The sequence below is a fragment of the Parasteatoda tepidariorum genome, chromosome 12 (genome assembly GCF_982258835.1).
Source record: "Parasteatoda tepidariorum strain Cologne lab strain chromosome 12, Ptep-v5.0, whole genome shotgun sequence".
Taxonomy (NCBI): Eukaryota; Metazoa; Arthropoda; class Arachnida; order Araneae; family Theridiidae; genus Parasteatoda; species Parasteatoda tepidariorum.
The window spans coordinates 10,583,520-10,609,226 of record NC_141766.1 but is presented as its reverse complement, the minus strand read 5'-3'; the positions used below and the strand labels follow the sequence as shown (position 1 = coordinate 10,609,226).

Sequence of the window (25,707 nt, the reverse complement as noted above, 5' to 3'; positions counted from 1 at the left end):
TTGTAATTTCTTGAACTCCTGGACATCAGCCTATGAGATCCAGCTCGACATTGTTTCCAGTGTCAGAAGATTTCTTCAAGGATTGTAATTTCTTGAACTCGTGGACATTAGCCTGTGAGATCCAGCTCGACATTGTTTCCAGTGCCAGAAGATTTCTTCAAGGATTGTAACTTCGTGAACTCGTGGACTTTTGCCTTGGACACTAATGAAATTTTTTCACTTTGATTCAGCTCGACATTGTTTATAGTGCCAGATGATGTCTTCAGGAATCGCAACTTCGTACACCCATGGACTTTTGCCTTGGACACTAATTTTTTGTCACTTTTAGAGTTCCTCACCAGGTGCGTCAATGAATTTCTCGGTAGTCCCTCGTCTGTGGCGGGGGAGGGATGATGCAGAGCAAGGAGTCCCAAAATAGTAAGTGCTCCAAAAACATCGATAAAGTGAGCCAAAGGGTGAGTTTGGTGAAGTTCCCTCTTGCTGTAGGGGTTGCACCCATTTAGGAATCAGTTGAAGCTGTACCTGAGTGTTGGAAGGTGCCCTGGTGAGTGAATCCTAGATTCTTTCCCCTTTGTATTACTTAATGTATTGTAAATATGTAACCATGAATATTTCTATAATTAAAATTTAACTTTAAACATGAGTTTTCTAATTTTAACTAAAATTAACATAATTCCTATCAAAGTGATACCATCAGGCGTATCAGTAGTATCAAGATGTAGGTCTTGTTCTTCTGGTATGAAAACGGTGCTCTTGAGTTTCTAGATTGTAAACAACAAGTCATGCATTATATTGCCAGATCAAGTGCATTTATCAATGTTACAATTTTACCCCGAAGGTGACAAATACATCATGGATAATAATGCAATTATTACTCGTGCAAAAAGCATTCAAAACTGATTCAATGAACATCAATGTGAGTGCCAACTCCTTTTCTGGCTATCGCAAAGCCCGGATCGGAACCCAGCAGAAAATAATTGAGATATTTTGGATAGACACATTATTCAGCAATCTCCTCGTACATCTGATTTACAGGATCTTAAAGTCTGCGTAGTCGAAGTACTTTGGACATAAATGCACAGCAGAGGCTTGTAGAATGGATTTTTAATGAAAACGAACTGTTACCATGCAAAAAGAGGTAAAATAAAATGCTAATCTAAGGTTTCAAATTCATGGGCCAGTGCATGCACACGCAAAAAAAATGTTTTAACATTTTATTTTCCTCTGGAAAAAAATGGACTGATTTCATTCATATTTTAGATTTTCTCACTTAAAATTACGTGAAATAAGATTACTTTGAAATATCTCTAACTTACAGCTAAATTAAATATGAAAATATTAATTTTTACACAAATTTTACATGTAATATGAAAAAAAATTTTATACTTTAAAACCACCTTTAATTCTAGTAACGCAAAATAGCGACCGGTAATATAAATTATCCTTCTCAATATCAATCCCTATTCACAATTTTTCTACAACAAAATATTACTTTAGTACTCAAGATATATAATTATATCGATTATTTTTATCAAGTTCGACAAATATTTATTGTTTTGTTTGATTAAATTTATCCTCCAAATATATATCTTATCAGAAAATCCCAAAACAGCAATGAATGTTTCTCAAATCTTCAGCTTTCATGATTATTTTAATTCAATGATAATAATTCCATCTTATCTTGACTACTAAAAGACATCAGTTAACTGTGATTACGACTTTGACAGATTTACAGAAATGAAACTTCACAGATAACACAGAATTAGCGAAGTAAAGGACGATAAAGTTATTTATTTATTTGAACTAAGTTGCGACGATTCGCTCTGCTTTTTCTTTAGTCATTGAGACAAATATACTTTTATATCTTTCCAATTAACTTCCTTTTAATTCAGGATAATTAAAAGTTGTTTCCGGAAAAAAATGGGTTATTAATATCAGGCATTAAAATTTACAGACGCTTGTTTGCTTCATTTTAATTTAAACCAATTGAAGAAACAAATTATTCCTAGTGATGTTTTAATAACTGAAAGTTAATAACGTTGGAAATAAATTATAAAATTTGGGCAATTTAATGTCATCTTCTTACCAGAAACGTTGTGAATTTTAGATATTGCTTTCATGCTTTCCGAGAAATCAACTACACCGTCAATGTAGCTTTTTACTTTAAGTAACAAAAATAAAAAATTTTAAGTTTACTGTCAAAAATATCAGAATCGATCCACTTTTGCAAACTCATAAAAAAGATTATTGGTCAATCGAGATTAATGTTATCAGTCCGTTGAATTTCCTTTACACAAAAATCATGTCATTGGTCAGTGGTGATGTTAAGTTTATTAATAAATGTATAAATTTTTTTCTTTAAATAATTATTTTTATTCTCTAAAATTTTGATCCCGTATGAAAATTTGTGACTAGATCTTATCAATGAAGATAGTAAAAATTTAACACCACGGGATGTTATCACTCTGCGGAATGCAAAGCCAATGATAACCTTATCAATGCACCTGTTAAGTTAAAAACAATATTAGTTTAATACTGTAAAATAATTTATAAAATTTAAACAAATATGTAAATAAGCAAAGCAAATTAATAAAATTTTAAATTTTACTAAGCCTATTACTATCATTTTAAGTTATATTTATCATGGGGCAATTCTTAGAGCCTTTTGAAAGATTAAAGTTGAAACTATCTTATAAAACAAATTTTAGCACTATAATAATAATAAATTCCAATTATTGAATTCGAGGAAATTTTTTTGAAAATTTGATGAAAATTTATGTTTGAAAATTTTATGAAAATGTATTTATGAAATTTTTTCTGATGCGTTTATCGCATTAAAGTAAAAGCAAAATGATGTCTTAAAATAAATATTAAAATATAAAAGTATGAGACTCATTAAAATTAGACATTGCACTATTATTTAAGGCACTAAGAAAAAAAAAGTAGGGTCTTAATTACCAGAAAATGGTAAAACTCACCATATTTCTGGCTCCATGGAAACTCCAAAAATCACCGTAATTTTTACCGAAGCGCTTTGGTAAAGATTTTGTTAAAATTAACAATAAAATATGGTTTTATAATCTGTGTTAAAATTTGTTAATTTTCCATGATACCTTAGAAAGTAGCATTAAAACCATTTATTCGGTTAAATGTATTTTTCAGTTTTGTGTTTTTTACTAAATGTGTTGTAATAAGAACTAGAAGGAAGACTAAGTAATCGAAAATAACGTGACGAAACAAACCGACTTACTGTACGGTGGTTAAGGGGTTGGCCTCGTATCAAGAAGGTCCTGAGTTTGAATCCCGCTTCGGGCATATGTGTAATGTGTATATACATTAAGCGCTAAGAGCCTTCTTTTTTTTTCTTTTTTGTAAAAACATAGCATGTTAAAATTTGTTTTTTCGAAGAAATGAGGATAGTTATTTCATAAGTTTGAGGAAAGTTTAGCTCAAAGCATATACCTTTCGTCAAAAACGAAGAAAGTTTCGCTAAATTTGAGCCTCCTTTTTCTTACAAAGTGCGGTAATAAAGAATTAAAATTTTGAAAACAAACCATCATCATGCGAATGAAAAAATTACTAAATTAATGATTTAAGTACTGTATATTTTAGTTCAATTACAAAAATAATGCTGTTGTTTTTTTTTTTACCAGAAATGTCATTACCATACAGCACGGTAATTTTACTGTAACTTTTTTCTTCGTGTCTCATAATGCAAAAACGTAAGAAGTATTTAGAGAAATATGTAATACCGAAATTAATTAATCCTTATGTTGAGCACAACAACATATATTTAATTAATTTGTCACTAGCCATCAACTTTAACCCTAGAAGCTTTTAGTTTTTATAGATTCAGCCTTCTTAATTAGAAAACTGAGGAAATAATTTAGCTTTCAAGTTCGTAGCTCATACTTTTTATCTTCTGAGAAAACACGTTGGTTTTTTTTTAACCATGACGTCTTTTTTTTCGAACAAACTAAATGCTTTGTTTTGTTCGAATTCTCACACATTGTTCAAATCGATTTCGCCGAAAAAAAGAGTACCGTGTATTGTTCTACGAAGAATTTTGATTAAAACGTTGTGAGCTTACACATTATCAAAGAATGAAGGAAAAGTTGTATTAAGTTTATAACATCATCTTGCTTTTAATATATGTATTAAGCAGATAGAATTTTGCGCACACACACACACACAAATATATATATATATGTAATATCACAGATATATATATATGCACTCGTCATAATCTTACAAGTTTTGAATTATGTTGAAAACGTTGATAAAAAATTGTGAAAATAACAAACCGTTTTATAGCAAACTTGCTCATATCATTTAGTTAAATTCAATTTACTTAAAAACAGAAAACGTACATTTTTGACAAGATGTTATTTTATGTAAAAACCTAATTTTTTTAAAATTGAAATCTTAAATAATATAAAACAGTTTTAATAATATAAATAATTTAATTGAACTAATGGATACAGATATTACAATGGCTTTTAGCCCTAAATGAAATCTGCTAGTTTAAAAAAATGGTTTGCTAATGTTAAACTAGAAATATTAAACAATCTTATATTTACTAAAAAAGTCACTATTCATAAAAATAATAGGCGTGTTGTGGAGAGAAGAATTTATAACACCGAAACGCGTCTATATTTTAACTAAATGGTTTTATAATTTTAAACTAGGAATATTAAAAAATTAAATAATAAACTAGTAAATTTGATTAAATAACGAATTATTAAATAAATTAATGAACACATTGACTGCACATGGAGAAAACATTCCAATAAAATTACAGTACTTGTAAGGTAATGATGTTTCTGGCAAAAAACAAAAACATGATTCTGGTTATTAAACCAAATTTTACGGTATTTAAACGATTCATTTGTTAATTTTCAAGTTCGAAAAGTAACTATTTACCAGAAATTCTGGTTTGAAAAATTATTGTTCTTAACACCATACAATTAGTAAAAATAGACAACTGAGCGGTAAATTTAACCGATAAAATGATTTCCATACCATGCTAAAAGGTATCTTGATAAGATTATCAATGTTTTCCACAATTAATACTAAAAGGCATGGCAATGAAACCATATTTTAATTGTTAATATTACTAAACGTCATTAACAAAGCGCTACGATAAAGATTGCCGTTCGTTTTGGGGTTTCCATAGAGCCAGAAGCAGGGTTTACCATATTCTGGCAGTTTTGACTATATTTTTTCTCACTGCACAAGGACTTAAAACTCTGAAATTCGTATTCAACATTAATTAAATAGTTTGTGATCTGTTAAAGTTTTAAATTTCTGCACAGAGACAAAAAGTGTGAGCAAAACTAATAGAATATAGTACAATTTACTGTGTTTCTGGCTCTATAGGATACCAAAAAACTCTTAAAATTTTTCCAATGCACTTTGGTAATGATTTTGCGAAAATTAACAATAGAATATAGATTTATAATACGTGTTAAAATTTGATAAATGTGGTAAAATTCGGTTCGATATACCATTTAGACTAACAAAGTAAATATCATTTAGTTTGTTAAATTTGCTTTTCAGTTTCCAATTTTTTACTAAATATGTAGCAATAACAGCTCAGATTTTACAAACCAAAATTTCCGGATGCCTTTGCCACAGGAAGAGAAAAATTACGAAATGAATGGTTTAATTACCCTATATGTTGGTTTTATTAACCAAAATTATTATAGCTTTATCGCTAGAATTGTCTTCGCTATACAGTTTGGTAATTTTACCAGAATTAGGCAGAAAAAATACAAAAATATTTTATGTTTAATCGATATAATTTTATTTCAGTAAATTTTACCATTTTTTTCGGATTACGAGAAATAAAAAAATATAACAAAATTGCATTTATCATAACATTTACAAAAATTCTTAACTGCCCATTACACTTACGAAAAAAAAACATTTTTCATGCATCTCACTCTTGATATATTTTTTAAAAAAAATACTTAACTTACTAACATAATACTACAAAATTATTTGTAAATAAGAGTTCGATCACATTTCATGTACATTTTCTATAAAACAAATACATAAATAAATATTATCCACGAATCTTCTTTATAGAAAAAAATTTAGTAATTTAGAGTTGAAGTGCAGTTTTGAGAGTTTGATCTTACATTACTTTCAAAGAAGGTCTACTTATGAAGAAACTGTAAGAAAGAGTTAAGGCTTATATGGTATCTTTAATACGTTAAAAACAAATAAAAAAATGTTAAAGGGGATGAAAGCTTTCAAACATTAGACTTTGAGAGCTTTTAAGTTAATCTCTGATTTATGTGACAAATATAGAAAATGATTGTTATCCTTTTTGCATAGGTTTTTATTGCTGTTCAAGAAATAAAGTAAGGACAATGCTTATAATTGTTTTTTTCTCCCAAAAAGGATGAATTCTTTAAAAAAAATGGTTAGCTTAGTTAAACAAGGTTTTACTAAAGCTTTATAAAAATACCGAAATTTATAAATTTTTTTTATTTATTTATTTATTCTGTGTTACACATGAAAAAACGAGATGTGAATCAAAATTTCATCAAATTTTACCATTACAATTCCAGAAAGAACACAAAAATTTCCATTTTTATTACTCTCCATGCTAGAAAGGATGAAGTAGTTCTGATATCTTGCCAGCCATCATTTTTTGATTGATGACTTTTAGTTTTTTGTCGAAAGCATGAAAACTTTGCAGAAACATTTTAGAAAAAAATAAATCATGATTCCGGAAGTAGTTACTATAAATATCTTTTCTTTTATGCGTTAAAGAACAAGAAAAAGCATTGTTCGCATAAATATTCGAGTTTTTTTGTGTCCATTTATTTTTAAACATTACAAAAAAAGCTTTTATTTCATTAACAGACTTGTTCTTTAATGTTTAGTTTTATATTTAAAGAAGAGATAAAATGAGCAAATTCAATTGATCCTTAAATTGGATCTTGATTTTATATTTTAATTAGAATCTATGACAAGTTCTTTATATATATTACAATAATTAAAGTACATTGTGATATAGTAATTCATTTTAGATTATTTCAAATACATGCTATTTCAAACACTAAAAATATGTTTTTGAACTGTCACGTGAAAATCAATGTGAAAAACTGTCATTTTTTTTTAGAAAATAATGAACAGTGAAGCAAAACAAATGTGATGTTTTCAATGAAAGTTCCACCGTAACATCCTTTAATAATTAGTGTTACTGACAATTAATTATTTTTCGTTTGATTTCATGTAACTCTTTCTGAATGTTTGTACATGTTACGATGCATAAATATTTTTTTCTAATTTTAGTAGGATACCGATCAAGTTTGTGTTTTGGGCATGAAAAAATAGAATATCTAAGTAACTTTTGATCATATGATCAGTTTTTCACGAACTATGATACAATTTAATACTTCTGAAGATTTAAATATACAAATTAATGTGTGCAGATGATATTTCAAACTATGAAATTAGACACAAAAATACCTTCCCTGAATATTTTCTTATTAAAGAAAAATGGATTCGAAAATTCAATTCTTAAAATAAGGAAGAAAGATAGCTGCAATCTAGAAAAGTTGGTTCTTATAATTTCAATCAAACATTAAGCTCCTTAATCTTAATTTTACTTTTTAAGTGTTTTACTGTAGCTCTGATACTATTTGTTGTACAGTGCGCAAAAAGTTAAACGGACCACCCTGAATAACTTTTGATCTAATAATCGAATCTTCACATTCTAGGACTCAATCTTAATGGTTAAAAGAGGTAACCTCAAATATGCTAATTAATCAGTGCAGAAGATTGTTTAAGTTAAGAATTCAGACACAAAAATGTACTTTCTTTAAACAAACATACATTTTTTACCTGAGAAATCAAATTTTAAATATGCGACTTTTTCAAACTTCGATTTCACAGAAACTTTTTGACCAATTTCGCTCAAATTTTGTATTTTGCCAATTAAAATTGCATTCTTTAAAACGATGTTAAAAATCTCATACCTTACAATTCATAATTTTTTCAACTCTTACTAAATAAAGTAATTAAAAATATTAATTCGTTACTGAAGGTTATATATTACATTGAATTATCTTTGAATAAGCGAATTTTATAATTGTGTGCAAAAAATTTTCAATTCGCTCATAAACTTCTCGAGATGTGCCAAAATACGCAATAAAATAAATTAGCATTAAGGGGTCCAAAATTTCAACAGCTCTCCTGAACAAACTATTGGGAGTATATTTCCCTGATTGACCGGTCACCACTTATACTTTGGGGGGTCAAGAATTTGAATCCGTTGAAAAAAAGGCATGTTTATTCAGAGAAAGTACGTTATGTCTGATTTCGTAACTGGAAATATCGTCTGGACAAATTAGTTAGCTGATTTAAGGTCCCCCTTCAAACCTTTAAGATTTAAGTCCTAGAACGTGAAAATTTGGTCATTATATCAAAAGTCATTCAGGTTGGTTTGTTTTTTATTTTGCGCACTGTACATAATTGTAAAGCTTTTATCCAAAGAAAATTTTACGCAGAAGAATTTATAAATATTTTTCATTTTTAGTTGATTTAATTTGAATTTAATAGTTTCAGAATTAAAAAAAACTCTCCATAATTTGAAACTATTTTTTTAGTAACTGACTTCAAACTTTGAACAAAATTGGTGGTCATTTATATACTTGTACGCTTCACCGCAAAAGATTAATCTTCTTAGTTTGTTAAGAACAGTGATCACGTGATTCCCCCTTCATGATCTACATTAAAATATGTGAAGCGAACTTTCTGTCTCCAACGGCTGAAAACCACACTGATGTGTACTCAATTCAGTACTCTCGTATTAGTACGAATACTTCTGAAGAGTCAGTAGACTCAAGAAGCGTGGAGTGTTGGGTAGCACTTCTTTCCCTAGACGGATTAATTTTAATTCGTGCTCCACAGCATGAAATCCCTACTAACTTGACATTTACTTCTTTTATTTTCTCCTTATCCCTCTAAAATATCACAACAGACATAGTTTCCAGCACCTTTTAAGATTTTTTTTTATCCTGTCATTGAAATGTTAAACTCTACATTTAACCCATTCCCGCAATCCGCTCATTTTGTTTACAAAAATATACTTTTCTCTCAAATTAGCAATTTTGAACCCAATTTAAAATGTTAGGGAAAACCACCTTTATGCACTAAAGCGAAGTTGAGAGTTAATTAAAGGAAATTCTCTCAAATTTACGTCATAAGCGAGGAGACTTACAAAATTAAGTGGTTTTCGCTTCGCATCTACGGTTAAGCAAAGTTGTAAACTAATTTCTAACAGGGTGTATTTATTTCAAGTATTACAATTAGAACAAACTGCAGTCAAATATTGAATTCCGCTGCCAAAGCTGGTAATTAAAACTATGATAGTTTAAAATTCTTCCTTAAACAGGGAAATAAACTATAACAAGTCAAATTCGTTCATAATTAAGTCGAATTAGAAACTATTATATACATTCAACGATTTCAAAGTTCACACAACATAAAACGACATACTTTTGAACTTAAAAAAAAAAGGCATTTTTCATCTAGCGATTTAATGAAATACGTTCTTTTAATATCATTTTTGAACTTTCAGTTTTCAATACAAAAACAGAGAGATTCAGACACTTTTGAATTAAATTTTTTTTTATGGGAATAGCTTGTTGGTTGAATAAAATTTAAAAATTAATTTTAACATAATTTCAAAGGGAACAAGAAAACATTCTGAATTTTTTTTAAACTTAAATAATAATACAATTAGTTTTTTAAATAGTAAAAAAATATGTTTCCCTTCGATGTATATGTTTGAATAAAATGTTTTATTCAAATATATAAAAATATTTTTTTATTCCAATTAGAATGTTATATGAGACTAAATTGGTGCCAATTTTGTTTCTAAGTAATATAAACATTTTAAAATCAAAATACTTCTTGTGTTTATACTATTAAAAATGTACAGATGGCTTATGATTTTTTAAGATTTTCTTGAATGGTCAAATTCCTTAAGGTTTTATTATTGAATCAATTACTTTTGAAGTTCATTATTATAACTTGTTTTTTAACCAATATTTTTCTAAAAATTCTTGAAAAGACCTGATGTTTAATATACAGTATATAAAAGTTATACTGTATATAACCTATACTGCGTAACTTATAATGTATACAGTGTACACAGAATATATTACACCATTCAAACTTTACAATAAATAAATTATGCAGAAAATAATTAAATTATGAATAAACCAATTTAATGCTCAATGAAGATTAAATTAGGATAAAAATTTAATTTAAGAAAAGCAGTTTCTATTTTGTATAGCAATTTTGAATACAGTATAAACCAAAGAACTATAGCGCTAGCTAAAAAGTCCAAGAAATGTCAGTCGTAAGCAGTTAATTTGTTAATTACCTATTCTGTCAGTTACCCACAAATCTCTATCTACTTGATTATTAAAGGAAAAAAGTTGACTACTTCACTGAGTGAAAAAGCATGGTCAAACTTACCAGAATATGGTAAAATTTACCTTGTTTCTGGCCTTATAGACACACCCAAAAGCTCAGTAATTTTTACCGCAGCTCTGTGAGAAAGATTTTTGAAAAATAAACAATAAAATATTGTTTTATAATCTGTAATGAAATTAGTTAATTGTGGTAAAACTAGATTTTTCCGCCATTCCTTCAGTTATATTCGGTTATTCGGTTATGATAATCTGAAATGAAATTAGTTAATTGTGGTAAAATTAGATTTTTCCACAATTAACTATAACCATTCATTCAGCTATATTTACTTTCAGATTCTAATTTTAACTAAATGTGTAGTAATAAGAACTATAATTTCGAAAATTAGAATTTCCGGTAAACCGTTACCATATGAATGAAAAAATAACTAAATGAATGGTTTAAATACAGCATATTTTGTGTTTTATTAGCCAGAATTTTGATTTATTTAACCAGAAATGTCATAACCATACAGTATGCTAATTTTGTTAGAATTTTTCTGATTGTTCAATGAGCTCAAATAAATAAGTCTAAAAGTTGTTTGTAAGTGTGTAATTAATTTATGTTATATAAATTAGGCATTATGTGTAAAACATAAGTTAATAAAAATTTTATAAACTTATTTTATAACACAAAATATAAAAAAGTAAAATTGAATATTGACTGAAAAAAGCAGACTATTTCAATAAGCTTAAATAAACAGTTCTGCTTATAAGAATGTTATTAATTTTTTCTAAAACAATGTATACTTAAAAAATCGTATTTGCTCAATTTTAAAGAAAATACATGACCTGTTTACAGGTTTTTGCAATCTTCATCTAAAATAAAAGGTTAAAATATCGTTTATAATAATATTGTCCCGAAAATACTGGTCTTGAATGTAGTATCATGTAATGATCGATCGAAAACGTATCAGGGGTTGACAGTGAGTGAACGAAAACTTTTTCTTTCTGATAGATTGTATAAAACAATATTTATCAACTTCTGATAGTTGGGGAAACTCCCTAATCATTTACCAAACAAGTAAATCAAATAAAAGAAAATATATTTTTGTTATTTGGATAAAAATTAATTTGTTTGTGTTAAACTAATGATTGATGTACAACAATCCTATTAACGGCAAAACAATAAAAATGCTATATATTGGTAGAAATTTCAAGAAAAAATGGTTAAATAACAATTTATTTAATTGTTATTTCACCATATTCAAACAAAACAGTCAAATAACCGTAAATAGATGGTATTCAAACTGTTAACTGAGAGAAAAATCGCTTATTAACTGCTTCCATCCAATACGGTTAAATAACCAGAATTTTATCGCATCAACTCGATCCACCAAATTAAGCCACTTACTTCCTAGCATTTAGGTATATATTACAGCCGAAAGGGCTAATCTATCAATTTCATGGCCGACAGAACAAGAGTTCGTGTCCCAGCGTTGGCGCCACAATATTTTCTCCATTCCCATTAACAAGTGAAGAGTTTCTAGTGTCCTGCACACCCCAATTTGCAACCCCCTGACTATTAGAATACGATACACTCAATCTGGCATAAATGGAAGCACTATAAAACCTGCTTAACACAAAAAATCTTGTATTTCCTATATTACGATAGGTGAAACAATTAGATAAAGTAATCAAACTCTATTCGGTTAATTTGACTCCTACGGTTCATTTGATAAGACACAATTCTACCATAACCTAACTCTGATGCCCTTTATCTAACTAAAAGACTAGCTCTTATGTCCTGTTAGATTTCTTTTATACGGTTTTGAAACTGTGCTAGTTGTAAATGGTTGTAAAACCATATAGTTTTTCATTAATTTTTTTTTAATCATACTAGTTTTAAACGGTAAAAAAATGAATGAAAGGGTGCAAAATATTCTTTAGCGTAATTTTTACAATTAATAGGATGGACAAACTGGCTGGTAATTCTACCGTAATTTTAAAATAAAATTTCTATCGTTTTTTTTTTTTGTTTGGTAATTTTTCTTCCTTAATGTACATTTTTAGATTCCACATCAAATATAAGGAAAGGAAAGTATACTTATTAATGCTAATTAATATTTCAGATCAGAAAAATAAAGAAACTGTAGCTAGCTCAAGAAAATAAATGCTGAGGAAGACGGCATTGAAAACAACAAAATCTTTTTGATATCTGAGAAAACAAAGAAGCGTTGAATGAAACAGTTGAAGGGTGATTATTAAAAGTTTTTCCAAGTTTCATAAAAGGTTCCAACTGACTTTTGTACTTTTCGTGTTATTTTCCTCATTAGTAATTCGACAGGTTTAGATAAAGTTTTAATTTTTACTCGTTTAAACATCAATTTGCAATCTCTAATAAGCTTAATTTTCAGACTTCGTTTTTGACAAGGAATCTAAAACTTCATATTAAAGGTATTTCGTAATATTCATTAATGTAGGGGTGCTCAACCTGCGGCCCGCGGGCCAAATGCGGCCCGCCAACCCTCGAACAAAATGAACAAAATGAAAAAAAAAATTTAATATTTACTTTTGGAAAATAATAACAAAATTCCGTAATTTAAATTTACACTTTTAAGTTTTTGACGCACCCAATCTCAATCAATGTAGTTTTTCGATGGTTAACGCTACGGATTTAGCATAGTTTTAAAAATCCCAATATTTTTAATACATCATTATTACGATTTACGAATTTAAATTACCACTTTTCACGCCTTTCCTATGCGCCGATTTCATCGTAAATCCAATGACTTTTCGGTAATTATTGCTACCCATTTTCAAGTAGTTCCTGAAATAGCAATTTTTGAAAGTTATGAAGCGCTTTATTTGTGCAAACTTCATGGAAAATCTAAATGACTTTAGATCCTTTCTTCAACAGTTATTGCTGCACATTTCCGCCCGGTTTTTAAAACTTCGATATTTTAGCACGATATTATTATGAATCGCGAGTAAAGAATCGCTCATTTAGATAGCCATTTTTTGACATGGCTTATTTGCAACGATTTTATCGCAAATCAAATTATTTTTCAATCGTTATTTTGGAAATTATTGCTACACATTTCTACAAGGTTTTAAAAGTACCGATATTTTTTGTACGCTATTGCGACATTTTAATTTCAAATCCCGCATTTAAATTACATAACATTTTGACGCACTTTATTTACTCCAATTTCATCTGAAATATAAAAGTATTTAGCTTAATGTTTTAGTAGTTATTACGTTTTCCCCGTGATTTAAAAAAATTCTGATATTTTTAATACTATGGTTTGACAGCAAGCGAGTTTTGAATCGCGCATTAAAATAATTATTTTTTACGTGCTCTGTTTGTGCCGATTTTATCATTTGCGTTGTACCGTACCGATTTTAACACGCATTCTTTAAGAGGAGCAAGCGAGTTTTGAATTGCGCATTAAAATAATTATTTTTTACGTGCTCTGTTTGTGCCTTTTTTAACATTTGCGTTGCACCGATTTTAACACGCATTTTTTAAGAGGAGCAAGCGAGTTTTGAATCGCACTTAAAATTTTTACGTGCTCTGTGCCGATTTTATCATTTGCGTTGTATCGATTTTAACAAGCATTTTTAAGAGGTTTTTCGAACAGGTTTTTTCTTCTTTCCCGTTATAGCTGCATTTTTATTTGTGATTTAGAATATACCTGATATTTTCACGCAATATTACAACTCGTGAAATTCGATTCAGTTTTAATTTTTTTTCGTAACTTAAAAAGTAATTACGTATCTTAGCCAAATCAGCACCTTCCCAGGGAAAAAAAACGAGTTGTGTACATTTATATTAAACGCGGTCCGTTTTGCAAAAAAAATAATTCAAAACACGGCATAATTCGTTAGTCCCATGAACACGTGCAAGTTTAACAACACACATCGAACCTATTCTTTTTGTTGTCACATGTAATTTAAAAGTCATACACATACATCGTAATTTGTATTTACGCTATCCGAAAATTGCGCATCGCATTTCGTATTAACATTAACGAGATTAAAAAATAATCCATCGCTTTTCGTATTTACGGGATTTAAAATCACATATCGCGATTCGTGTTCTGGCGTTTAAAATATCATCCGTTGCTACTTTTCTCGCAATTCATATGCACGCGTCTTAAAAAACCATATATCGCGATTCATATTCATGCATTTTAAAAATCAAGTGTTGTGAGTAGTCTTTTCGCAATTTAAAAGCCACACGATTCGTATTCACGCGATTTGAAAAACAAGCATCGAGTTTTTTATTTACGCAATTTAAAAATCACACATGGCAATTCGTATTCAAGCAAGTAAAAAATAACACATAGCAATTCGTATTCAAGCAATTAAAAAATAACACATCGCTATTTGTATTTCCGCGATTTAAAAACCCAGAAAGGAAGAACACCATCTAGGACAAATTCCAAAACTGATTATGTTATTTGCTCTAAGTTTAATACTACCCACAACAACAGCTTCTGTCGAAAGACTGTTTTCCAGAATGAATTTGGCCGGTTCAAAATTACAGAGCAGTCTTTAAGCAAAATCATTACATTTTCATTTAATGGCTCAAAAAATATCACATGATCAAGTAGATAAAATTATCAGAATATTCAAAAATTTTGCAAATTACAGTATAACCATTAAGAAATTTTTTAAACCATTTTCTACCTTCTTGGAGCATTTTATATCATTTGTGATTATATGCTGGGAAATGATTTGTACATCATTAAATTTTAACTGTATAAAAAATTTAATCAAGATGAGTTTCGTGAAGTTATGAAAATTTTATTGATTGTGTATTAATTGTAAATAGTAAGTGTCGTGTTAGAAAGATATTCGTCATAAAAAGTTGTAAACAAGTATCTTAATAGTTTTTATTATTAAGGAATATAGTTCCTTAAAATTTTATGTGTTTTCTTTCTTTCTTTTTCTTACCTCTCTCAGCCTCTTATTATTAATTTTAAAAAAAAATGTCTGAAAGTTTAAGTACAAATCCCTAATAAATGTTAAATCTTATTTTCCACTTAAGGGGTTTTGTTTTAGTTTTAATCATTTTTAACCCTATAAACTTTCTTTAAATCAAAGTATTTAACTTGAATTTATATTAATAACCAGAATATTTATTTATTTGAAATTTAATTCTATGAAGAAAAAAATTAACATTAAAATTTATGTTTAAATGGACTTTTGTATTTTGTAATGTGATAAAAAAAAATTTCAATTTTTCCATCATTTTTTAATTATATCTAAATTTTTTCTGATATCTAAATTTTTTCTGATAAATTGATTCTGATTTTCGAATTCTGTTTTCCTTCTTAAGTAATCAGTTTTGCATTTTCTAATTTTAAACGTTTTAAAGTATTGTATTTTCTGCAAAGGTTAACCGACAAAAAGAATTTAGTGTTATATAAACAATGATGTTTATATAACAATCACCACCAACAATTGCTTTCAATATGTCGGTCTAAATACTTTGGCATGCGGCCCTTCATTGGTCAATCTGCTGTGCATGTGGCCCTTCACTGAAAAAGGTTGTGCACCCCTACATTAATGTAATATACAATAATTTTATATCAAATATGTATTCTATGAAATGAAAAGTTTCCTGATTATCTTCCTTATAACAAATGACACACTTTACACTGAGAATAAAAATATGATCAAAAATAGCAGAAAGTGGTAAAATTTATCGTGTTTCTGGCTCTATGGGAACACTAAAAAGCTCGGTTATTTTCACCGAAGTATTTGGTTCGGGTAAAAGGTAAAATTAACAATTAAATATGATTTTATAATTAGTAGTAAATGTAGTAAGACTTGGTAATTTATCATGAAACCTTAAAGCATGGCATAAAAACCGTTTATTCGGTTAAATTTAATTTTCAGTTTATTTTTTACTAAATGAGTGGTATTAAGAATTATAATTTTGAAAACTAGAATTTCCGGTAAAGTATTGCCATATAAACGAAAACATCACCAAAGGAATGGTTTAAATATTGTGTATTTTGGTATTATTAACCAGAATAAGGAGTTTTTTTTAATCAGAAATGTCATTATTATACTATATGGTAGTTTAACCAGAATGTTTTTCTCCGTTTGAAAATTAATTTCATGATCTCCAAATTTGCTCGTCATTTTGGCATATGGAATTCTCCAGTGCTTAAAATTTATGTTAAGCGTTCTTAGTTTCACTCACTGTTGCAAAATAATTCCCTCAGATGAAATCACCAGATAAAATCGCCAAGACAAAACATAAGTTTGGAAGATTATAAATTTTCTATGAAATGCATGAAATTTCAAATATATTTCCAATCATAAAATATTATTTGACCTATGAATCGAAAATACGAGAAACTCTTTTCTACTATTCCTCAGACAAAATAAATATTCTCCAAAACTATTTTAATAACTCTGTCATAACTCATTAGAATTTTAAAACATATCTGTTTTCTGTAAAAACAAGTTTCAAAGATTATAAATTTTCTATGAAATATATGAAATTTCAGAAATATTTCCAATCATATACCATTATTTCAACTATAAATCGAAAATACGAGAAACTTTCTTCACTACTTATAATTCAAAATAAAGCTTAACAACCATACAAGAAAGAGCAATAATAAACCATTATTTTACATAACAAATATTTCCATATCTCAGAAATATATGCAGCTTATGAAATATTTATGAGGATTTACTACATTTGAAACGTCAATCAATCTTAGTTTATTAAATAGCTTCAGTTTTGTTCGCATACGTAATCTTTCGAAAACATGTTTCAACAGTCATTATACAATTCAATTTTTCTCATTGTTCCACAAAAGAGCTTTGATCTTTATTTATGCAAAGTTCAGTTTTGATAAAGCAGTCATATAACTCTTTAGAATAACTCGATGATTTACCGTACATCGTAAAGTCGAGTTCCTTGTTTTAGACTAAAGCTAAACATGAGCTAATTTTACGATTATATTGTTGTTTCACTAGTTTGTTTAGATAATGTATCGTAAATTGTTAACGTAGATATATGCGGTATATATCACGGATTTCTTTTTTTATTATGATACTGAAGTAGTTCGATCATATTCTTTTAGCTTGACGTAATAAACTTGAAACGAGAGAAAAGAAAAAAACAATACGCTGTAAAAGTGAATCATAACTGCAAAGCATGCAGAAGCTACGGTGAAGTTTTACTTTTTAGAGTAACGCTATATAATACAGTATCTCATTTGCTTAGAGGTTATTTTATCCATTTGTATGTATAATATTTTATTTCTGTTTCATCTCATACGTATGAAATATATTATTATATTTTTAATTGAGCCTGTACATTGTAAGTGGTTATGCCATAATTTTTTCTGCATCTTTGAACAGTATGTTATATTGTTCGAATATGCGTTATTTTTTACTCTGCTGTTGTTTAAAATATTACTTTGCAAAACTGAAGCGCTTATTTATTTTCAAAAATTACTAAATAAGCCGCGGATCTTCAGTGGATAAAGAACTCGCTTATCAATGAGGTGACTCAGGTTCAAATCCCAGCATATGCTGGTCGGTACGAATTCTGCTTCCGGATTGCATCGACCACAGTTCTGACATAAAATACCCTCAGTGGTAGGCAGATTTGGGAATAGAATCCCTTTTGCCATTGGACTAACCGAGGGGATTTTTCGCAGTTTTCCACTACATGTAACACAAATGCGGGTAAATGCTCTACAAAAGCTGGTCTGCCTCAGTTTTTGATACAGGAGTTCATTTGTCTTCTGGGCTGAGTTCAAAATTACAAGGCTATGGAGATGAACATTGATTGTTGTAAACTCAGACTTGGGTTGGCTGTATAACACCGGTTATAAAATATAAAATAAAATAAAATAAAATTGTTAGCTATAAATCCCAAAGTACATCAATTTCATTCCAAAGTACCTTTTTAATCCCAAAGTACCTATTTAAATCCAAAAGTACCTACATATTATAATTAATATATAGTTTCATATATAGTTCTTTTCTAACACTGCATAAAACTATTTTTGTTAACTATTAACCATAACCAACATAAATTATGGTATTTAGGTAACACAAAAAGTTCAATTTATGCTTTTTTACCTCCTAAAAATATATTACAATTTCTATGTAGATAAAATTCATTTCTCCATTATCTTTATTTTATTTATCTTTAAAAGCATTGTAAGTGCAATTTCTAGTCTTATTGTTAAAGACATCAGAATAATTATAAAAAATATTTAGAGATATTTAGGTAAACACTTAAAAAGTAATAAATTATACACAAAGCACAATACATAATACAATATACATAAATAAATAAAGGAATTTCTAAGAATTAATGGTTCCGGGACACATAAAATTTGAAAATTCAAGGATTTATTTTATTATTTAAAAATAAAGCCATTAATTTTTGTTGAAATGGTGAAACAATTATGTTTGTATCTGAGTTGTGACACGTCATAAGACTTAGTTCTTTTTTTTCTCCCATTGACGCTGAAGCTTACAAGAAAGCTGTGTTTTCCTCGATAATTTTTGTCCTAGTTTTTTTTTTTTTTTCAAATTTAAAACAATTTGTCTGAAAATCTAGCAATGGAGTCTTAGAGTTTAAATATTTTTCTTAATTTTTTTAATTTCTTTTTCTTGCATTGATACATTTTTTTTAAAAAAATAAATATTGAGAAGAAGAAATATGTAATGATAAATTTAAAACTTTGAGTTGAAAACTGTATTATAATAATGGGAAAAATTCAAAGAAGGTAAATTAAATTTGAACAAATTTTGATAAATGTAAATAGAAAAATGTGCAATATTGAAGCATAATATTCTCAGATATTCAGATATAAAAACCATAACAATTAGAATTTCTTAAATTCGTGTACTCTTTTTCTTAAATTTTTGTCCTCTTTTTCTTAAGTTGTTGTCCTCTTTTTCTTAAACTTTTGTCTTCTTTTGTAAAAATGCCTTGCAAATGATTCCTGAACAAATCTTGTATCCTTATTAAATGTTACAATAGAAAATTTTTTAATAAAAATTGCGGCATTAAAAAAAACTCTTCAAAATCAAGTAATGTCACATTTCAATTGCTTAACATTTCACACTTATGTTTCGAGTTAAAACTATTTTCTGTTGTTTTAATTATACTAATTTAAAGTTAAAATTTTGATTCTTTGCAAAATAATTTAACTTTCCTAATATAATGAGAAATATTTATTTAAATTTTTCTGTAAATGCTCAGAGAAAATTACCGTATTGCATGGTAATGACATTTCTGGTAAAAAAAAAAAAGACTTTTAATTCTGGTTTAAAAAAAAAACTAAGATATGTGTTATTTAACCATTAATATTGTAGTTTTTCCGTTCATATAATAACAGATTTCCGGAATTTCCGTTTTTTCAAAATTATCGTTCGTATTGCCAAACATTTAGTAAAAATTGCAAAACAAAATTCAAATGTAATGAAATTAATGATTTTTATGCCATGCTAAGACAAAGATTTCCAACCCCTTTTGGTTCACCGCCCACTTTGGAAGTTAAAACAAAGTTTATTTCCCTCTTATAAAAAGAAGAAACGAATATATATATATTTTATTTATACAATTTTCTCCCATTTCTATTTTAATCTTTTAATATTCTCTTTATGATATTTTGAAAATTACCAAATAGAAATCTCAAGTTAATTTATATCTTGACAATTTTCTTTTGAATTATTATGCAAAGCAAAAACACATGCATTGTACAAATAAATTAACTTAATAAAATATTAAAGATTTTTTATAAACGAGTTAATAAGTAAATGAAAATTAACAAACTTTATAGTTCCCGAATAATATTTTTGGGATTTTTTAAAATCTATATGAATTTAAGTTAACGAATAGATTGTTTTTCTAGGTGAAATTTAGAGAAAATTAAAAATTTCAAATTCATATGAAGATTATGACGCTATTTAATACTAAAAGCGAGACATGTTAAGCGTATTACTATTAAAAAGCTTTTCTTTCTTGGCTAGCAATTTTAATAATAAAAATATTTCAATAACAAATAATGTATGCTAAGAAAGAAAAGTAAACAAACCAAAAATTTGTATTTTTATTTATTTATTTAATACTAACTTCAACTATAGTTTGTTTATGAACCTCAAATATCTATAATATTGTCAGAGCCCCCTTGAAACTATTCACGACCCCCTTAAAACTCTTTAACACCCACTGAAGGTGAAAGCGCCTACGTTGTGAAATTACGCTCTAAGCTAAAATTACCAAATTTTACCATATTTACCAAATTTTATCACATATTATAAAACCACATTTTGATGTTAATTTTATCAAAATCATCACCATAGCACTTGAGTAAAAAATGAGCTTTTTAGGGATCCCATAAAGTTAGAAACACGCTAAATTTCATATTCTGTTTGTCTTGACCATACTTTTTTCTCGGTGTGTATCTTGTTAATTTCGTAGCTATTTTGATACATTTTTGCTCAATTTTGATAAAAACCTTTATTTCTGGGTGTATATTAAAATTCATAAAATTTTTTTGTACTGATGCAAATATCTTCTTCAAATATAAGTTTATTTTTAATATATACAAAGAATCTCAAAATATATTTTTTTCAATCTGGAAGTGAGTATAAAAACATATCACTGCTTAATCATAACCGAAGTTTTCATAGATAAAAAATGATTTCTAGAAAAATCTGATGCATTAATTTGTATGACTTTAAAAATATGTTTTAGAGGATTGCAAACATGAAAATCTAACTGAAACAGTTAAATAAACTAAGACTGAGTGACATTTGAAATATTCCCATAAATGTTTTATGAGCTATAAATATTCATGAGAAAACAATTTGAAAATATTTGTTTCTAATACTCGAGAATAATTTTCCTTTGTTTTATTTGCTAATGTATCGTATTTTACATAAGATTTCAGGCAAAACAAACTGTTTTTTATTTCTATTTGTCGCAGTGATTTTTTGACAAGAAATAAGCATTATTTTCTTAAAGAAAGCTCTAAAATTATTTTCTTAATCTCCCTTTTAATGAGAATTTAATTTATACAAAAGGCAAAACATCTTCACAGTTGATAAAACTTTAAAAGAAAATCGAAGCCCTTAAAACTGACTTCATATTTTATTTTTAATAAATTTTAAAGATACAACTATCATTGTAAAGTTGTTTCACTAATTATAGCTAATTTTGCAGTTTTCCAACTTAGCTCATAAATAATCTCGCATGAATTAGTAGCGCTTTTTACTTAATAATAAGAAAAAAATTATTTTAAACTTCTTATTAATATCGCACTTGAAGATAAAAGTTATTTGTAACTCTTTAATATCCCACAAATTTGTTTTGATTCAAGTTTGTCATTAATGCTAGCTAAAACAATTAAATTTACTTAAACTTCTTATTGATACAATGCTTAAAAGCGTTTTGAAGCTGTTGATAGCATACACGGAGAAAAAAGTAAAGTCAAGACTTTTAGGTTACGGTAAAATTTACCGTGCCTTTAGTTCAATAGAAACAACAAAAACTCGATAATTTTTACTGAACTTCTTTCGTAATTATTTAGGTAAAATTAACAAAAAATAAGGTTTTATGAAATGCGATAAAGTTTGGTAAAATTTGGCAATTTTATCATATCTTATAGAACTGCATAGAAACTATTTATTCGGTTAAATTTACTTTTCAATTTTATATTCCTTAATAAATGCTTGATAATAAGAACTATAATTTTGATAACAGGAATTTCCGGTAAACCGTTACCATATGGTCTAACTACCGTATATATTTGATTTTTTAAACTAGAATTATGGGGGGTTTTTTACCAAAAATGTCATAACCATGCGCAGGGGTCTGTAAAGACATTTTGTGAAAGGTCCGTTTTTGGTAAAATTGTGAAAAAATTACTCGTAATTTGTGAATATAAAATAAACGTTAAGTCATATTCGTTCAACCAGGGTCCGCTTTTGTGAATTTGTGAAAATAGGGTCCGTTATTGCAAAAAAACTTTTTCAAGGAGTTTTTAAATTGTAAAGACATACAAGATTATGTTCAACACTGTAAAGTTATAATTAAAAAAATTAAATTTTAAAAAATAAACAGCAAATGCAACTACTAAATTAGCGATTCAACATACAAATATTTGGTATTTAGCCTATACTGCTGAATGTCGAAGACAAAATTTAGTTCGTTTATATCTGCTTTTATTCCCTCACCACTACCAGGGAAGGGTTTATTCGATTAACAAAACAATAATGAAGATAAACAAATTTGTGAAGGGTCCGATTAAAAGATAAATTATTTTGTGAAGGGTCCGTTTTTAAGTTAAAATATTTTGTGAAGGGTCCGTTTTAAAGGTAAAATGTTTTGTGAAGGGTCCGTTTTCATGAAAAGATATTTTGTGAAGGGTCCGTTAACGGACCCAAATTTCTTCTGAACAGACCCCTGATGCGGTATGGTAATGTTAACCAGAATTTTTTCTCCAAATTCAATAAGCACATGCAAATAAGTTTAAAAGTAGATTGTAAGTATGTAATTCATTTATGTTTTATAATTTAGACATTATACGTAAAAACTAAATTAATAACAATCTTATAAAATTATTTCAGAGCACTAAACATAAAAAAGTTTGATTATTAAATGAAAAAAGTCACCGTGCTCTTAAACTTTAAATACATATTACTTTGATAATCCATTTTATCAAACTTTTTGAAGATCACTATGATTATAAATTTATTTGACGAATCAAATTTTTTATCAGAGTGTTATTATAAGTTCTTAAATATAATGGTCTATACTTATAATGATAGCTGAAACCAAACTGTCTGGTTAAACTTCTTATTAATACTATATTTAATCTATACAATTAATTTTGTCGTTAAAATAAAGAAAGTCGATCAATGTATGGCATGACAAAGTTTTTGGCACAATGTCCTCTCACTCAATCTAAGATTTAAGACCTTATTTAGTTGCCTATGACATTAATCCTTCCGTGACGAGTAAATACACGACGACTCAACACTTGTCACCTTAGATGTAATCCGAAAACGATCGAAGAATGTTTTAAATGCAGAAATGTCATGCCTTGTTAGAACAGTTATTTATTTGCAACAAATAAGAACGAAAACAATTCGAATTTAAATGTGGAGAATGCATTTTTATCTTAAGCAATTTCACTAGAAATAATATTGAGAAATATGCGATAAAAATTGTAAGACTAGGAAGAAAAGAAATGCTGTTAAATAAATTTCTAAAAGCAACTAAGCATTTCAATAACTAAAAATAAAATATGGTGTTTGACAAAAAGGATAAATCAATTTACTATTCTCTAGTCATTGTTTCATTGTTAACTTATAGTATATATATTTTTTATTATTTCTTAACCCCCATTTTTTGTTTGCTTTAAACGTGACCTTTCATCCAGCGTACATCATATTATGCTGAAAATTTTATTTCTTATACGATCTGTAATCTAAGATAATGCAGCGTGAAAATTACTTGGCGTTTTATTGAAACTTTTCACTTAAATAAATGAAAAGTTTCATTTGAAGCTTTTTTTGCAATTACTGAAATTTTCAGTTTGTTCTTAGCGAAATAATAGAAAATTTCAGTAGGTCAGATTTATGTTAGTGAAAAAGGATAAATCTCCAATTTTTGCCCTGGCAACGATTTTCGAAGGAAGCGGTATATGTTTTTTTTTCTTAATCGAATGTAAATTGTAAATTATCAAAATGAAATTTTAATGTTTTGTTTTTAACTGGATTACTATTTTGCATTCATGATTAAAGTACTTCTTCATTTTATCGGCAGAAATTGGCTTAGAAATTTCTCCCAACTATATTTAAACAGATATTGAATGATTGGAATAAGTGTAAATTGTGTCAATACTTAATTCAACAAAAATAATAAAGAAAAAATATATAAAATAAAGGTAAATATATAAAAAAATAATTATAAAAAATATTTACGAAAAAAATGCAAAACATATACAAATATATACCACATGTAAGCATAGATAAGATATTTTATCTCATGCAGTTAATTTTTGCAAACATTACGTAAATAACGATGAAATTACTCAACTAAGAAAAAATATCAATCAGTAATTCGGCACTAAAGTAGAAAATATCTGTGCTTTAAACGGATAAAAATCATTTCTGTCAAAAACCAGAAAATTATATTACAACTACATTTTCATTTGTTTCGGAGAATGGGTCTGTTTCGCGGCTTGGAGATTTTTGGATCCCGCTCCAAATATCTTCAACTTTTGAGAAGTTTATCGTTTTACTGTTAATGGTTGTTAATCGTTTAACAGTCTCAAAATAAGTATTTTATAAATATTTTAAATATTTCTTTTAGAACATTAAATTCCAATAAAAAGTAAAAATTGTAAATTATAATAAAATGCAATTCATGATTTTTGTAAACAGGGGAGAAAAATAGACAAAAAATATTATCGGTGTAACGCTGGACAATATTTTGTACTAAAATAAAAAGTTTGTTTTCAAAACACTTGAATTCTACCCAAAATCGTTTACATACTATAAAAAGACAAGGAAAAAATTTCTTCACTCATATCATATGATGAAAACCGATAAAACGTTTTAGTTTGTTTTCGAAAGCCATCATCAAAACAGTTTGAAGCCGGCTTCGACAGCTACTTTTCGGATAACTGACCTATTTTTAAAATACAGCGTAACTCTGAAAAATATTATGCCTAATAATCTACACCTTGATTTAAATGAAAATGCATTTTAATGAATTCAAAAATAAAAAATAAAAATTTAAAATTTTAATAAATATAGTAATTTTTCTTTCATCAAAAAATTTACAAAAAAATTAATTAAAAAAAATAAATCAATAAAAAATCATTTTTAATCGTTATAAACACTTCTCGGATAATCGGAGACAATTGGAGGTCAAGCGCAATCATTAAAATTGATACATTTGCAACTCAGAAAAAAGCTTTTCAAAAGCCAAATCGAAAACGTTTATTTTTTATATCGATTTATTTTAAATATATAAACTGAAATGTCGGCCAAACTGCACGCGTGTTTAATCACTTCCTTTGTCAATGTTGTCATCCATAGTTAAATAGAAGGAGCTTCCTGCTTGTTCTATTATTAAGCCCCATCCTGCTTTTGTACGATTAGCTAGCTATAAGTGGAACTTAAAAAAAAAACTTGTATTGAAAGCATGAGTAATTTTTTCTTTTATGATTTCAGATGGCTGTTGTAAAGTCGGGAGTCT

The 25,707-nt window shown here is 27.7% G+C and overlaps 2 protein-coding genes across 4 annotated transcripts in view; one reads left to right on the top strand and one right to left on the bottom strand.

The window, feature by feature from the left end:
• The window catches only part of LOC107443799 (uncharacterized), a 425,279-nt gene that overhangs the window by 368,452 nt on the left and 31,120 nt on the right, over positions 1-25,707 (bottom strand). The window lies entirely within an intron of this gene.
• The window catches only part of LOC107452615 (mitochondrial import inner membrane translocase subunit Tim10 B), a 73,930-nt gene continuing 60,785 nt past the window's right edge, over positions 12,563-25,707 (top strand). The window contains exon 1 of one of the 2 annotated variants that reach the window (XM_043040928.2): positions 12,563-12,693. The gene's annotated coding sequence lies outside the window, so the exon portion shown is untranslated. Of the gene's footprint in view, positions 12,694-17,693; positions 17,713-25,707 lie in introns of those variants that run through there. The other variant, XM_016069157.3, reaches the window with a different exon arrangement.